Below are 15,105 nucleotides of genomic sequence, written 5' to 3'. Positions count from 1 at the left end.
ATTCAAACAAAATTGTAGCAAATGGAACCAACGACATACAGACAGGATGCTGAAAGTTGGATGAATCTCAAAATCATGATGCTGAGTGAAAGAAAGCAGACGTAAAATATGTACACGCCGCATGATTCCATTTGTATACAATTCTAGGACGTGCTATGTAATCTATAGTAGCAGAAAGCAGATCAGTGGTTGCCTGTGGGTGTGGGCACCAGGGAAGCAGGAGGGAGGGCTCCGAACAGACACAGAAAACTCTGGGGGTGCCGGGTCTGTCTTATCTGGATTATGGTGAAAATTTCACAGGTGGGCGTCTATGTCAAAACTTATTGAATTGTACACTTTAATTATGTGCAGTTAATGTAGTCGATTAAACCTCAATAAAGCTGTTGTAAAAATAAGATGAAGAATCCCACACATGAGAAGTTGCTCTTCTCTTGTCCAAAACCTGCTTCCTGACTGTCTGCTCTTGAACGATGAAACACCGGACAGGCTAATGCTGAGACACCTGCACCGTGCCCCCCGCGCCCCCCCCCCCGGGGGGGGATGCCTGCCTTCTGAAAAGTTCAGAGTTTCCAGGGGGGTGGGGGATGGGGCCGGGGAGCACACGGTGCCCAGCTGCAATTTGGTTTAAAAAGCCAGAGTTACTTATTTCTAAGAGGCCCCAAGTGGGAGGCTGCCCGTGTCTGGGGACAAACCCTTTTCTCCTTACTCCCTGTACCTGTTCGTTCTGGAGCTCCTGATGCCTTTGCATTTCCTCCCAGACGGTGCTTTTGGCGTCAGTGCAAAAGAGCCCAAGCCTAGGCCTCGATGCTCTGGGCAATGGTCGACATCAGGGGTTCTCCAACTTTGGTACCCATCTGCCTTGAAGGTGGGGTGGTGGTGGCAGCTGTCGAATAAAAAGCTCCAGAGCAGACTCAGGAATTTCTGTTTTAACAAGACCCCCCAAAAGATTCTAATACCCACAACTGTCTGCCAACCCGTTGCATAGGGCCTGGGTGACAAAAGGAGTGATCACAGTATTCTCCCTGCATGCAATGTGGAAATAGGCTCCACTTCCCTGAATTCTCCCCCCAGAGGCGGCTCAGTGGAGGAGCCAGAGGAGGGCAATGTCCAACAATAAAAGAAAGAATTGCTTTCATGGAGGGACTTCAGGCGGGAATCACGGACCAGGGGGTGGACAGGGGAAGCGTGGAGGAAGATGGGCTCCCGGCGCCCAGGGTGCCCAGTGGGGACCAGACAGCCACGGCCAGACCAGAAGGAGTCTGTTTCTACTTTCAGAAGGAAGAGAAGGCCCCCTGTCAATAACAGAACCTGCCAATACGTTTTCCCTGCCTTTCTCACTTAAATGCTTTCAAGGGGTAGGAGGAGGGAACTAGAGGCGGGAAGGAGTACCCTTTGCCTGCCTGTGAAAGCAAAAGACAGCAGCCTGGGAGGGATATCAGGGGAGTAGGATGGAGCCGTCCCCAAGAGGCAGCGACCTGCCGGAGGATCCCCATGATGGGGCAGGTGCCCTGGAGATACTGCGATGCTGTCAGCAGCCGGCCACCCTGCCGCAGGCACGCTGAGGGCAGAGGCCGGCTGGCTCTGCCCGTCCTGCAGACGCAACTCCTTGGAAAGTGCCGCATCCCTAGTTTAGACTTGGCCTACTGCTCCCCATCGGACAGGAAGACTGGTGTGTCACAGAAATACCTTGGACTTTGCATTGGACAGGAGTTCAGATTCCAGTGTTATCATTTACAGGATCAAAGGTCCATTTAAGGGGAAGCTAAACAGTTTACCTTTGGGGGTCCCTGGCTCCCAAGGCCCTGGACCTCACTTTGTATTCTAAAATGTATTCTTTCCCTTCAAGGAACCACCCTAATTTAAAAGTTTTAGGACTCATAAAACTGGACCCACCCCTGAGAGGTGCCCGGGTCTCGGGTACGGGGATAATCATTACCATCTTGCAGGGTTGTCCTAGGGGTTTAACGAGGTTGTGAGCAACGGCTGTGCGCCCAGAAGGCACTGGAGCGCCGGTGCCTGGTGTCTTTACGGAGCGCACTGCATCACCCATGACCACAAGGACCTGAGCCATTTGGATTTCTCTCTAAAACTTAGGGCTCTGGAGAGAAAAATCACGTTGCCAGAACATCTTAGCAGCTTTTTGAAGCACAGTATTTCAATATTTAGACACTGCAGTTTTCTGACTGGTGTTGAGATCAAAGTAATAAAAACTCAGTCTGCAAAGGGAGAAGGAGAGAAATCAGCAGATTTATTATTTCACAGATTGTTCCTCTCAGGTAAACACAACTAATAACATCTGCTTAACTAATTCATGAACACTGCGTTGTCTTTGGGGCCTCGGGCTCCGCGGATGTTCTGCATGTCTACAGCACTCCACCCCAGCCCATCTCAGAGCGCTTCGTTGATAATTAAGTGCGTGGATGTCATTATGCCTCTAACAGGCAGTAGTATGTGTGCATGTTCGAGCATGTCATGTGCAAACAACAGGCTGAAATCAATTGTGCTCATTCGTTCAGTTGCCTCCTGTAAACACCGTTTCTATCTCTTCCAGTTACTTATTGCTGCGTAATGAATCACCCCCAGAACTCAGTGGCTTAAGACAACAATAAGCATTTTCAATGAGTATTGTATCATCATCTCCCCCGGTTCTGGTGGCTGACTGGGCTCAGCTAGTCTTCTTGCTGGTAAGTTGCGGTTGGCATCTTGGGGTAGAGTCTGACGGCTTCCTCACTCACACAGCCGGGCCTGGTGCTGCCTGTCGGCTGGGATCTCACCTGAGGGTGCTGCCAGGACACCCACACGCAGCCTCCACGTGTGCACTGGGCTTCCTTCTAGCATGGCAGCCGGGTGCTAAGTATAGTACAATGTCCCGAGAGAAAGTCTTTTATGACCTGGCCTCGGTGGTCACCTAGCATTACCCCCACCACAGTCACAGACCCACCCAGTTTCAAGGGAATGGAACATAAGCCCCACCCCGGAATGGGAGGAATGTCACCGTCACATTGTGAAAAACAGAAACCTGGTTGGGACCACGCTGGAACGCGCAATCTGCAGCATAAGCCTTCCAAGTACAAACAGTTAAATCATTACGTTTTCCTTCAATTCAGACTCTAGGGAGGCCTGCTAGATGATTCTTTGTGAATCTGGTTGTCGTTGCTGTCTATATAAGGGACTTACAACTACAACTAATGAGCGTGCATTTCTTTGAAGGATAATAATCTATCATTCTGACTCTGCACTGTTCAAATTTATCTTCTTCCCACGTTTCCCAGGGAGAGCAGTTTTGCCACATCTCAGGGCAGGTTCACCACCATCCCCACCCCCCGGCCCTGGGTACCTGTTGCTGCTCCTGAGGCTTGTACGTTTGCTTCACATAAGGCCTCTCTCCAGTCATACAGGTTAATGCTAGCTGGGGCACATCTCTCTGGAAGCATGGGAAACAGACCACAACTGGGATTCAGCTACAGCAGCCTTGGGTCTTTGCCTATTTGAGAATCAAATCAGCAGAGGTGTGGGGAATTCCCTGGCGGTCCAGTGGTTAGGACTCAGCGCTTTCACTGCCATGGGCCCGGGTTCGATCCCAGGTCGGGGAACTAAGATCCCGCAAGCCACGTGGTGAGGCCAAAAAACAAACAAACAAAAAGTAGGAGGGCCTACAGGTGCTCTGTGGCCCCGAGGCCATTCTGCTCGGGCTGCAGCAGACGTGGACAAGGAAGACTGTCTGGGCAGCAGTGGGCGGGAGGCCTCCCCCAAGAGGCCTGGATGCTTCTCCGTACGCTCGGCACCACCGGCTCGCTGAGCCGAGGCTGCCCTTCCTGGAGGGATGGTCCACAGTTCAGGCCTCCCAGCACTCTCATCACACAGGAAAAGTCCTTTCTGCGCCCCCCTTATCACCTCCAGAAAACCTCTCTCAACAGCCCGGGTCTGTGACTTTGAACTCCTTGAGCCCTGTAGCACTTGGGATTCAGGGAGTGACCCATTTTCTCATAGGCCACACCCACCTCTCCACCTGTGGCCTCCTAGTCAATCCCTCCCCACCTTCTCTCCCCTTATTGTAACAGCCCCGTTCCTCCCGCCCAACCCCCCACGGTCACACATCTTAGAACCTGAGCTGGAGGATTTCGTCCCCAGGCCAGGTCACGCCAACAATCTCGATTTCAGCGTGAGCCCGTCCCAAAGCAAGGCAGGGAATTCCATGTGGACCCCACTGCTGGGCCTCCTCTGCACGAGGTCATGCTCCCTCCGGGCCCAGCCTTCTCTCTGCTCTGCATTTCCACAGCACTGACTGTCCCTCTACCTAGTCTGCGTGGAGGGGGCCTTGGGGGACAGTGGGGAAAGCGTGGGGTCCTGAAGCGAAAGGCTCTGATGTGGGCTCGTCCTTGTCATGTGACCTGGGCAAGTTGTTAACTCTCTCTGTGCCCCCCGACCCCACCCCTGCTCACGGGGTAGCTGTTCCTGCTGTTGGAGGTTGAACTGTTTCCCCGCAGGAAAGCCATGTTGGATTGGAGTCCTAAGCCCCAGGACCTGAGAGCGTGACCTGTTTGGAGATGGGGTCTTTGCCGAGGTCCTCAAGTTACAGTGAGGTGGCCGGGGTGGCCCCTAACTCCACATGATGGGTGTCCTCGTACCAAGGAGAAATTGGGACACACGCACACACACACAACATGAAGACACAGGGAGAAGACGACCGTCTATGGGCCAAGGAGAGAGGCCTGGCTTCCTTCCCTCGTGGCCCTCAGAGGAAGCAACCCTGCTGACATCTTTGTTGTTTTTTGTTTTTAAAGATTTTTTTGATGTGGACCATTTTTAAAGTCTTTACTGAATTTGTTACAACATTGCTTCTGTTTTACGTTTCGGTTTTTTGGCCGTGAGGCATGTGGAATCTTAGCTCCCCAGCCAGGGAATTGAACCCACACACCCTGCATTGACAGGTGAAGTCTTAAGCACTGGACCAGCAGGGAAGTCCCTGCTGCTGGCATCTTAAGATACCTTTCAGACTTGTAGCCTCCAGACCTGTGAGGCAATAACTCTGCTGTTTCAGCCTCCCGGTGTGTGGTCCCAGGACGGACGCTGACACACCTGCCCAGCTGACTTCCCAAAGCAAGGTAACACATGGAGGTCCTGTGTAAAGTGTTGCTGCCTCATTGAAGCCGTGAGCAACCATTGCGTGCCTGTGGTGCGCCAGGAGCCATGCCTGAGCGCCAGGGGTCTGCGTGACCAACTCCTACCAGGCCTTCGTTTGCTTCTTTACATGAGCAGCCCCCTTTTAGGTGGAATCAGTCTCCGACTCTTACAGTCCTCACGGCTCCTAGTTCACCATTAAGCACATAGTAGGCACCTCATAAATATGCCTATAGAATTGATTCAGCTATGGATGTGTAATAGCTGCCAATTATTTAATGTACAAGTCTGTGTGTGGGCGTGCCGAGTGGTTTATCCTCTTCAGCAACATCCAGAACAACTAATCATAGTTTAGGTCCAAAATCGCCTCATTGATTTCTCACCACAACAGGCCTGCCTTGTTCTGTGGGGCGTGGCATCTGAGCCCGAAGTGGCAGCATCTCCTTTGCTTTCATGGCCTCATCCCACCCTGCATGGGTACAGATCATGGCATTGGAGGGTGTTTTGAAGCGAGGTGACATTTTCTGGGCGTAGCCGACTGTAGGTAAAAGGCATTTCATGCGACGCATCGCACAGAATTTTAATTCTAATAACGCTGTAGGTCATTTAAAACTGGCCGAAGGAAGGAAGGAAGGGAAGGGGAAAGGCAAGCAACGTATGTGGGGTGAAGGCAGCCTCTGCAGCGTGTGGACCTCAAGTGATTCTGGGCAGAAGAGTTTTCCACACGACTAGGAGAATGCCAAGTGCATAAATTAGAATGCCATCTTTTCCCTGCAAAGAGTGAATAATTATGGATGCCAAGTGTCTCAGGGAAAATCTGCTGGGCATATGGCCCCTTTTGCCTTCGTGCCACTTTTCTTTGCTCCTCCAGGGCCCAAAGAAACCAGCATGAATTAGCAGCTGGCCACAGCATCCTGACCCGTGAGAAATAAATGAGGACATGTTTTCAAGTTCAATCCAAAACGCATTTACTGATTGCCTAAAATGTGCCAGGTCCTGTGGGAATACAGGAAGGGTCCTTCACAAAAGAAGTGTACAATCTTGCCTGACAGTCCAGTTCCATGATCGTTTATTGAGTGATTACTGTATACCAGGCACTGTGCTCAGCTGGGGGTTGGGGGGAGGGGTGGACACATGAAGATAGATGTGCCATGATTCCTGCCCCTAAGGAGACTGTAGATTTATGGGGGAGAGCAATTCATAAAGAGTCACTATTTTCTCCTTCATTCTCATAGCAATCGATAAAGGAGGCACAATTACTATGTCCATTTTACAGATGAGGCAACTGTGGCATAGAGGTTCAGCTGCTTCCCTGCAGTGGGGGTTGGAAGTGGAGAACTAGGAGTGTGGACCTAGCCTTGCTCTATGCACCAGGCTAAATGCTAATCCCAGCAGAAGAGATACGAGAGATCCCAGGTAAGAGATGAGCGGGATAGACAGGTGAGCAGCCACCAAGAATGCACGAGAGGGGACTTCCCTGGCGGTCCAGTGGTTAAGACTTTGCCTTCCAATGCAGGGCGTGCGGATTCGATCCCTGGTCCAGGAGCTAAGATCCCACATGCCTAGGGGCCAAAGAACCAAAACATAAAACAGAAGCAACATTGTAACAAATTCAATAAGGACTTTAAAAATGGTCCACGTCAAAAAAGCTTTAAAAAAGAAGAGGACAAAGAAAATGTTTCTCTAGGGGTGCTGAGACCGCGTCCTTGGAACCCAGAGGAGGGAGTGACTCCAGCAGCGAGACTGGGAGAGGCCCCAGGGCTGGGGTGGACTTTGAACTGAGTTTGCAAATCGAGGAGGATTTTACTAGGCAAGGAGGTCGGGGAAGCGCCGAGCAGGCTCAGGCTAGAGCAGAGGCCGGACCGTGTGGACGGGGGCGCGGGGGATGCCGGGAAGACACCAGCAGGCAGAGGAAGCAGAGGCGGGGCAGAGCTCCGAGGGCCCTGCCGGCGTGCTGAGGAGCCAGATCTGTCTTGCTGGTGCCGTGGGAAGTCTGTAAGGAGGAACGTGACCTGATCCAGCCCGTGTTTGAGGAAGGTCACCAACGGTGGGCAGAATTGATCAAGTCAAAAACAGTTGGACATCTGGGGGCCATTTAAAAGGCTACTGATCCTCCAACACCTTCTTATGGGGAGTAGATGACCAAACCAGGACACTGACCCAGGGAGGCTGGGGCTAGGCCCCCGGGGCCAGAAAGATGGCAGATGTCCAGCCAAGGCAGCCAGTGGTGGAAAGATCCAGAGCAAGGGTCCAAGGCAAGGCTAGCAGGGACCAAGAGTGAGTCAAGGAATCCACATCTAACAGTCCAAAGACAAAAAGAGGAGACCCTGGGCAGAGCCAGAAGACAGGCAGACCTGGGAGACCAGCCGGGACAAGAATCCCACGTGAGGGTGGAAGGTCTCTGCCTTGTGTTGACTTGTCCTCGGCAACAGTGATGCGACCAGGAGTCCAGGAGAGACAGAGAAGAGGGACTCAGATGAGGGAGGGGTGTGAAGAGGGTGGCAGTGACTCTGACACCAGGAAGGGAGATTAAACAGAAGGACCCATTTCCTGGGTAGGAGCACTCACAGAGCTACGCATAGGAGTAAGTTAAGGTACCGGGAAATTCAGTTATAAAACTGCAGGTTTGGGCTTCCCCGGTGGCGCAGTGGTTGGGAGTCCGCCTGCCGATGCGGGGGACGCGGGTTCGTGCCCCGGTCCGGGAGGATCCCACGTGCCGCGGAGCGGCTGGGCCCGTGAGCCGTGGCCGCTGCGCCTGCGCGTCCGGAGCCTGTGCTCCGCAACGGGAGAGGCCACAGCGGTGAGAGGCCCGCGTACCGCATTAAAAAAAAAAAAAACAAACACCTGTAGGTTTCATTATTCCCATTTGTGTCAATGAGAAAAATACTTACATATATATATATAATATATGCATAGAAAAAAATGGAAAGATATACACAAAGCATGAACAACAACTACCTTTAGAAGATGGGATTATAATTTGTTTTAACTCTTCTTTCTCTTATTTACCAGTATCTGCTAAAATCTGTGCAACGAATCTTTTACTTTTGGAGTGAGTTAGATTTTCAAAAAATGCAGAAAAGGCAGAGACACCTGTAACCAGGCCCACCCCACCTTGTCGAAGGTGAGTCAAACAGCAATCTGGGCAACACAGTATTATCATGCTGGTCGGTATCATCTCAGCAGCGGAACAGCCCAAAATAATGAGAACGTGAGATTATCCAGATCAACAAGCTGCAATTAATGATGGAGAAAATAGCCCCAATCAAATTTACATCCAGCCAGGACCACTGTGGAAGCCGCCAACTAGCATTCTGGCTTCCTTTGCCCACCCCACCCCCACCCACTCCTCTGTCCACCCTCATCCATGGGCTGGAGCAATCCTTTTAGGGTCTAAGTCAGATTGCACTGCCAATGTCTACTTATGCCGTAGAGCCTTTGTACCAGGTGGTCCTTAGGCTGCAAAGCCCTTTTCCAGTATCTTACATGGCTGACTCCCTCATCGGGTCTAAGTTCAAATTTTTCCGTCTCAGAGAAGCCTTCCCTGATCATTGCAGTGAAAGTAGACACCACTGCCCCCCAACCGGGCACTTGATGGAGTCTAACCTAGCTAGCACTGTCCATAGAACTTTCTGGGACGATGGGAATGCTCTGTATCTATGCTGTCCAATGTGGTAGTCACTAGAGATATGTGGCTAGTGCACACTTGAAATATGGCTAGTGTGGCTAACTAGTTGAATTTTAAATTTTATTTCATTTTAATGTAAATGGACATGTCCATGTGGCTAGTGGCTACTGTATTGGACCACAGAGGCTAAAGCATTACTCACTTTGTTTTGGTTTTGGTTTTTTTCATACCCTATCGATATCCGAAATGACCTCACTCATCTGTGTGCCTATGTATTCATTGTATGTCTTCCCCGATTAGGATGTAGCTTCTATAAGGGAAGGGGCTTGTGTATCCTCTTCACTGCTATAATCCCAGCTCCAGATCACAGAGTAGGAGTGCAATAAATGATGAAGGAATAATAGGAGAAAAGGTGGACTTTGAAGTTTATTATCTTTACTTTGATAGTTCGGTTAGATCTTGTATTGTACAGCTATTGCCAAATGTGCTGCATAACCAGAACGCCCCAAGACTCAGCGACTTAAGCAGACATCTTTTCATCTCACAGATCTATGGGTTGCCTGAGGGTTACGGGATGGTCAGCTGATCCATGCTGGGCTTGGTGGAGATCACTCCCACATCTGTGGCTGCTTGGGGTGGATAATGCGGGTGGAGTTCGCAGGGACGGCCCCGCTCCGAGGACCGTGCACCTCCAAGAACCAGAAGCTGGCCTGGGCACATTGTTCCCATGGCGATGGCAGAAGCACAGAGGCTAAGGGGAGCACTCAGGCTCGCTAAAGATCAGGCTTGGAACTGAAACACCTTCACTTCTGCCTCAAGCTACCGGCCAATGCAAATCCATAGTTGAACCCAAAGTCACAAGGCAGGGAGGCATGCTCCACCCACAATGGGAGGGCCCTGCAAAAGTCACATGGTAAAGGGTTTGGCTACAGGGAGGAGTGAAGGATTAGGACCATTAATTCAATCCACCTGTATTATTATTGTAGCAGTTTGGGCTGCTGTAATAGAATCCCATAGATTGGGTGGCTTAAGCAACAAATGCTTATTTCTCACGGTTTCAAAGCTGGGAAGTGTGTGCAAGATCAAGGCCCCAGGAGATCTGGTGTCTGGTGAGAGCCTGCTTCCTGGTTTATCAAGTCCTCAGAGACAGAGGGAGAGGAAGCAAGCTTTCCTGCGTCTCTTATAAGGGCACCAAGCCCATTATGACGGCTCCACTCTCGGGACCTAATTACCTCTCAACGACCCCATTTCCAGGCACCGTTATGCTGGGAATTAGAGCCTCGGCATATGAATTTGAGGGGGATACAAATATTCAGTCATAGCACTGCCATTAGGGCTTTTGGCTGCCAGGACAAAACTCAGACTAGCCTGAACAAGAGTCCGCGGCAAGCTGCACAGAGGACAGACTCACACGGAAAGCCAAGGACAGAGGCTCTGATGGGGCCTGGCCGCGGAGAACCGGGGCTAGAGGACAGGTGTGGCTCCAAGGTGGCTCTGACCTCTGCAATTCTGACTGCTTCCAGCGTGCCTAGGGTCTTGCATTCCCTCTAGCAGCTGGCTTCGCTGGCCTGTAATCTCTGTATCTTTCCTCTTCCTTCTCTCCCTCGTAAGTTTGTGTTCAATGTGGCCAAAACAGCCTCCCCAGCTCCCCGTCCTTCCTGATGCTTCAGCCTCAGCCCCTTTGACGTGTTGCTGCGTTCTCTCTGAATTTCTTAGATCAGATGGTCCAGCAAATCTTCTCACATCAAAACACACCCCAAATTGTCGCCCGGATCACAGATTGGCCCCCCCCTTATCTGAGTGCCCGACATCTGGGCCGATTCGCTGTGTCTACGTGATAATGTGGCACCAAACGTGCCTGAGAACAAGGCAGCCCCACGAAGGGCCCAGCACTCACAGGTCAGCAACGCAGAGGCTTTGCTGGTGCCTTCATGAGGAGAGAAGCAACTGGGGTTCAAAAGGCCAAGAAGGGGCTTCCCTGGTGGCGCAGCGGTTGAGAGTCCGCCTGCCGATGCAGGGGACGCGGGTTCGTGCCCCGGTCCGGGAAGATCCCATGTGCCGCGGAGCGGCTGGGCCCATGAGCCATGGCCGCTGGGCCTGCGCGTCCGGAGCCTGTGCTCCGCAACGGGAGAGGCCGCGGCAGCAGGAGGCCCGCGTACCGCAAAATAAATAAATAAGTAAATAAAAGGCCAAGAAAACGGTGGAGTGTTGGCCACTGGGTATCTGCTGTGCTTCCATTTGTCCCGAATCCTCTCCTTTGGGGAACCCTCCTTCCCTAATTCCATGTAACTCAGGGGACTACGGGCTGCCTGTCAAACACAGCTCCCATCCCCTTCTCTGACAGCTCTCTAGAGAGTCTGCACCCCAAATAGGAACACCCCAGTGGAGGAGCCAGAGCTGCGTCCGGCAGAGAGCGATGCTCTGGGCGCTGCATCCGGCACCCAAGAGACTGCCCAGGCCACCCTCGTTTCGTGTTTGTGTCCCCCAGGGCCCTGCCAATAAACCTCCATATTTCACTCAAGTTAGCATGGAGTGCTTCCTGTTGGTTGAAACCAAGGAATCCTGAGCGATATTGTGAGGGTGCTTGGGACAGAGCTCATCAGGAATGAAAGAGGCAAAGCACAGAGAGGGTTTTAAATGGTCTTATTTCTATCTTGGTGTGAATGGTTAGAAAGTCTTCTCATAGATCAGATTTGCATTAGGGTTATTTAAGTAGGAAAGAAAGGCACAGAGGGAGATTAGGTTCACCCAAAGAAAACTTGCTCTTGCTTCCTCAGTTTGACTCAGACCAGCATCTGGAGTCATCATTTAAAAGCTGATGGTACTGGGACTTCCCTGGTGGTCCAGTAGTTAAGACACTGCACTCCCAATGCAGGGGGCAGGGGTTTGATCCCTGGTCGGGGAACTAAAATGTCGCACTGCATGGCCATAAATGAAATAAAATAAAGTAGTATCCTGTTAAAAAAAAAAAAAAAAAAAGCTGATGGTACTGCTGTCTTCCAATGTGTTACTCCAAGAAAGACACGAGAATACACAACCTCGTGCAAATCACACAACAAAAATGAGGAATGTACTATTTTTTAAAAAGGAAGGGGGAGTTGTACTCTTTAAAAATGTCAATATCAAAAAAAAAAGGGCTGTAGAAATATTCTAGATTGAATATTCCAGATTGAAGAAGGCTAAAAAGACATGACAATTTTTTGTTGTTTGTTTGTTTTGTTTTAATTTATTTTATTTATTTATTATTTTTGGCTGCGTTGGGTCTTTGTTGCTGTGCGCGGGCTTTCTCTAGTTGCGGCGAGCGGGGGCTACTCTTCATTGCGGTGCACGGGCTTCTCATTGCGGTGGCTTCTCTTGTTGGGGAGCATGGGCTCTAGGCACATGGGCTTCAGTAGTTGTGGCTCGCGGGCTCTAGAGCACAGGCTCAGTAGTTGTGGCACACGGGCTTAGTTGCTCCACAGCATGTGGGATCTTCCCGGACCAGGGCTCGAACCCGTGTCCGCTGCATTGGCAGGTGGATTCTTAACCACTGCGCCACCAAGGAAGCCCCAAGACATGACAATTTAATGCAATACCTGACCTTAGGTTGGATCCTATAGTGGAGGGGGGAAAAATGCTCTAGAAGGTATAATTAGGTCAACCAACAAAACTGGAATAAGGGAAGTAGTTTACAATACTGTATCAATGTAAATTTATGCATTGTGCTTATGTAAGAGAATATCCTTATATTTAGGAAATATAAACTCTAGTATTAGGGAGAAAGACCATAATCTAAGCAACTTACTCTCAAATGGCTCAGACAAAAATTATGTCTGTAGATAGGTAGATAGATAGATAGATAGATGGAATAAATGGGGTGAAATACTAACAATAAGTAAATCTAGTATAGGGCATATGGATGTTCTTTATACCATTTTTATTTTTGCAACTTTTTATAATTTAGAAAATATTTACAAATACATATTTAAAGGAAAAAGCTGATGAAATGGTTATAGAATGGCTTTGATGGATTAAAATATAGCTTGCTTTTAATATTTGTATCTTGCTTCCAATGGAAGTCACTGATTCACACACACACACACACACACACACACACACACACACACAGAGTTGGTTAAACGGCAGCCGATCGTATTGGTATTGTTGCGGAGTTCTTTAAGCACCTCCTAACCCCATGCCAGGCTTGTTCATATATCATTTAAGCTCCACAACAGTCTGGAGGAATGCTATGATCATTTCCATTTTGCGTGTACATGGGAGGCCCAACTTCAGTATAAGCCACTGTCATGCCACGGTTCAGACGTGCTCCCACGGACTCATGCCCATGGCCTAAGGAAAGGAACAGTCAGAAACTCTTCTTCCCTAAAACCTTTGTAAGACCCCAAGAGCCCCAGGCAGAGAGGCAGCCCTGCTCTGAAACTGGGAAGCAGAGCAATGAAAAGAAAGGGTCTGAGTCCTCACCACCCCAGGCAGGACGAGGGCTCCGAGACCCTACAGGTATCTGACACCTGGTGTGTATATGCCATGGCTCAGAGTGCAGGTGCCTCCCAGGAAGCCTCTCAGGACTCAGAGGGCTCCAAGGCGAGGGGTGGGAGAGGACCGGCGGGTACCGGGTGGTACAGAGAGGGCAGGAACGACCACCTCCTCCACCCCCACAGCAGCTCCCACCATGCAGCAGACACGGGACCGCAGCGTGACTCGTGGAGCCCGGTGCAAAATGGACATGAGGGGCCCCTTGTTCAAAAATATTAATAATTTCAAGGAGATAATGTCTGAGCATCAAACAAAGTCTGTGGCCTTCTGCACTTGGACCCAGCCCAACCGCACAGGTCACAGGCCTGTGAAGCCCTGACCAGACCCTGTCTTGAAACTTTATTTTACAAAGCCCTTTGCGGGGTGGGGCATCTTTATCTCCACTCAGTTGAGGAGGAAGCTGAGCCCCGAGGTGATTAAGTGAACAAGACAAAGCTGGTGCGGCTCAGTAAAGAGTGAATGGAAAATGAGTGAACTTGCTCAAGATACACAAACAGCAAGTGGCAAAACTGGGATCCATGCAGGACCCTCTGCATGGATTCTCCATCCTGCCCAGGAATTCACAGCTGTAGATACCTCAACCTAGGGGCTAACCATGTGAGGGACCCATCTGTCATTAGTCCTAAATTTAATTAATTTACTGTGAGTGAGAACTCATACTTTTATAAGCCTGCAGCACATTCTATTAAATACCTGAAATGGGGGCAAATCCTCTTTACCTTCTGAGTGTGGATTTGGTATCTGGAAACGCCAAAAGTCATTTTATGTCAAATGAGGTAAAGTTGAGACTAATGTCTGGGTTTGCTTCTTTTTTTTCCCCTCTTTAAGAAGAAAACAAACTATGGCAAAAAAAAAAAAAAAAAAAAGTCGCTAGAGTTCATTCCAAAAAAGGTGTTTTAAAAATCTTCTGAGAAAAGTACATGGCTATAAAAGGTACATACTCCTCCAAAGTGAAGGACTATTCTTCTGAAGGGGAAATTTTGGGGGTGTAAAAATTATAAGGGCTTCCTGGTGGCACAGTGGTTGAGAGTCAGCCTGCCGATGCAGGGGACAGGTGTTCGTGCCCCGGTCCGGGAGGATCTCACGTGCCGCGGAGCGGCTGGGCCCGTGAGCCACAACTACTGCACCTGCGCGTCCGGAGCCTGTGCTCCGCAGCGGGCGAGGCCACAACAGTGAGAGGCCCACATACTGCTAAAAAAAAAAAAAATTATAACATTCATTCTAAAAGGCAGTCTCACTGAATCGTAACCAAAACCTCTCAACAAAGAAAAGCCTAGGGCCAGATGTCTTCACTGGTGAATTCCACCAAACACTTAAAAAAGAATTAACACCATTTCTCCTCAAACTCTTCCAAAAAACTGAAGAGAATGGAACACTTCCAAATTCATTGTATGAAATCAGCATGATACCAAACTAGACAATACATTATAATGAAAGAAAGCAATAGACCATTATCTCTGATGAATATCGATGCAACAATCCTCAACCAAATACCAGCAAAAGGAATTCAATAGTACATTAAAAAGACTATATACACCATGACCAGCTGGGATTTATTTCTGGAATACAAAGATGGCTCAACATGTGAAAATCAATTGACGTAATACACCACTTAACAGAATATAGGGGGAAAAAACACATGATGATCTCAACTGACAAAGAAAAAGCATTTGACAAAATTTAACACCCCGTCATGATAAAAATACTCAACAAGCTAAGAATAGAAGGAAACTACCTCACTGTAATAATGGCTATGTATAAAAAGCCAACAGCTGACACTGTACTCAATGGTAAAAAGCTGAAAGTTTTTCCTCTAAGATCCC

The sequence above is a fragment of the Kogia breviceps genome, chromosome 3 (genome assembly GCF_026419965.1).
Source record: "Kogia breviceps isolate mKogBre1 chromosome 3, mKogBre1 haplotype 1, whole genome shotgun sequence".
Lineage (NCBI taxonomy): Eukaryota > Metazoa > Chordata > Mammalia > Artiodactyla > Physeteridae > Kogia > Kogia breviceps.
The sequence above is the reverse complement of the archived record's forward strand: the minus strand, read 5'-3'. Positions refer to the sequence as shown.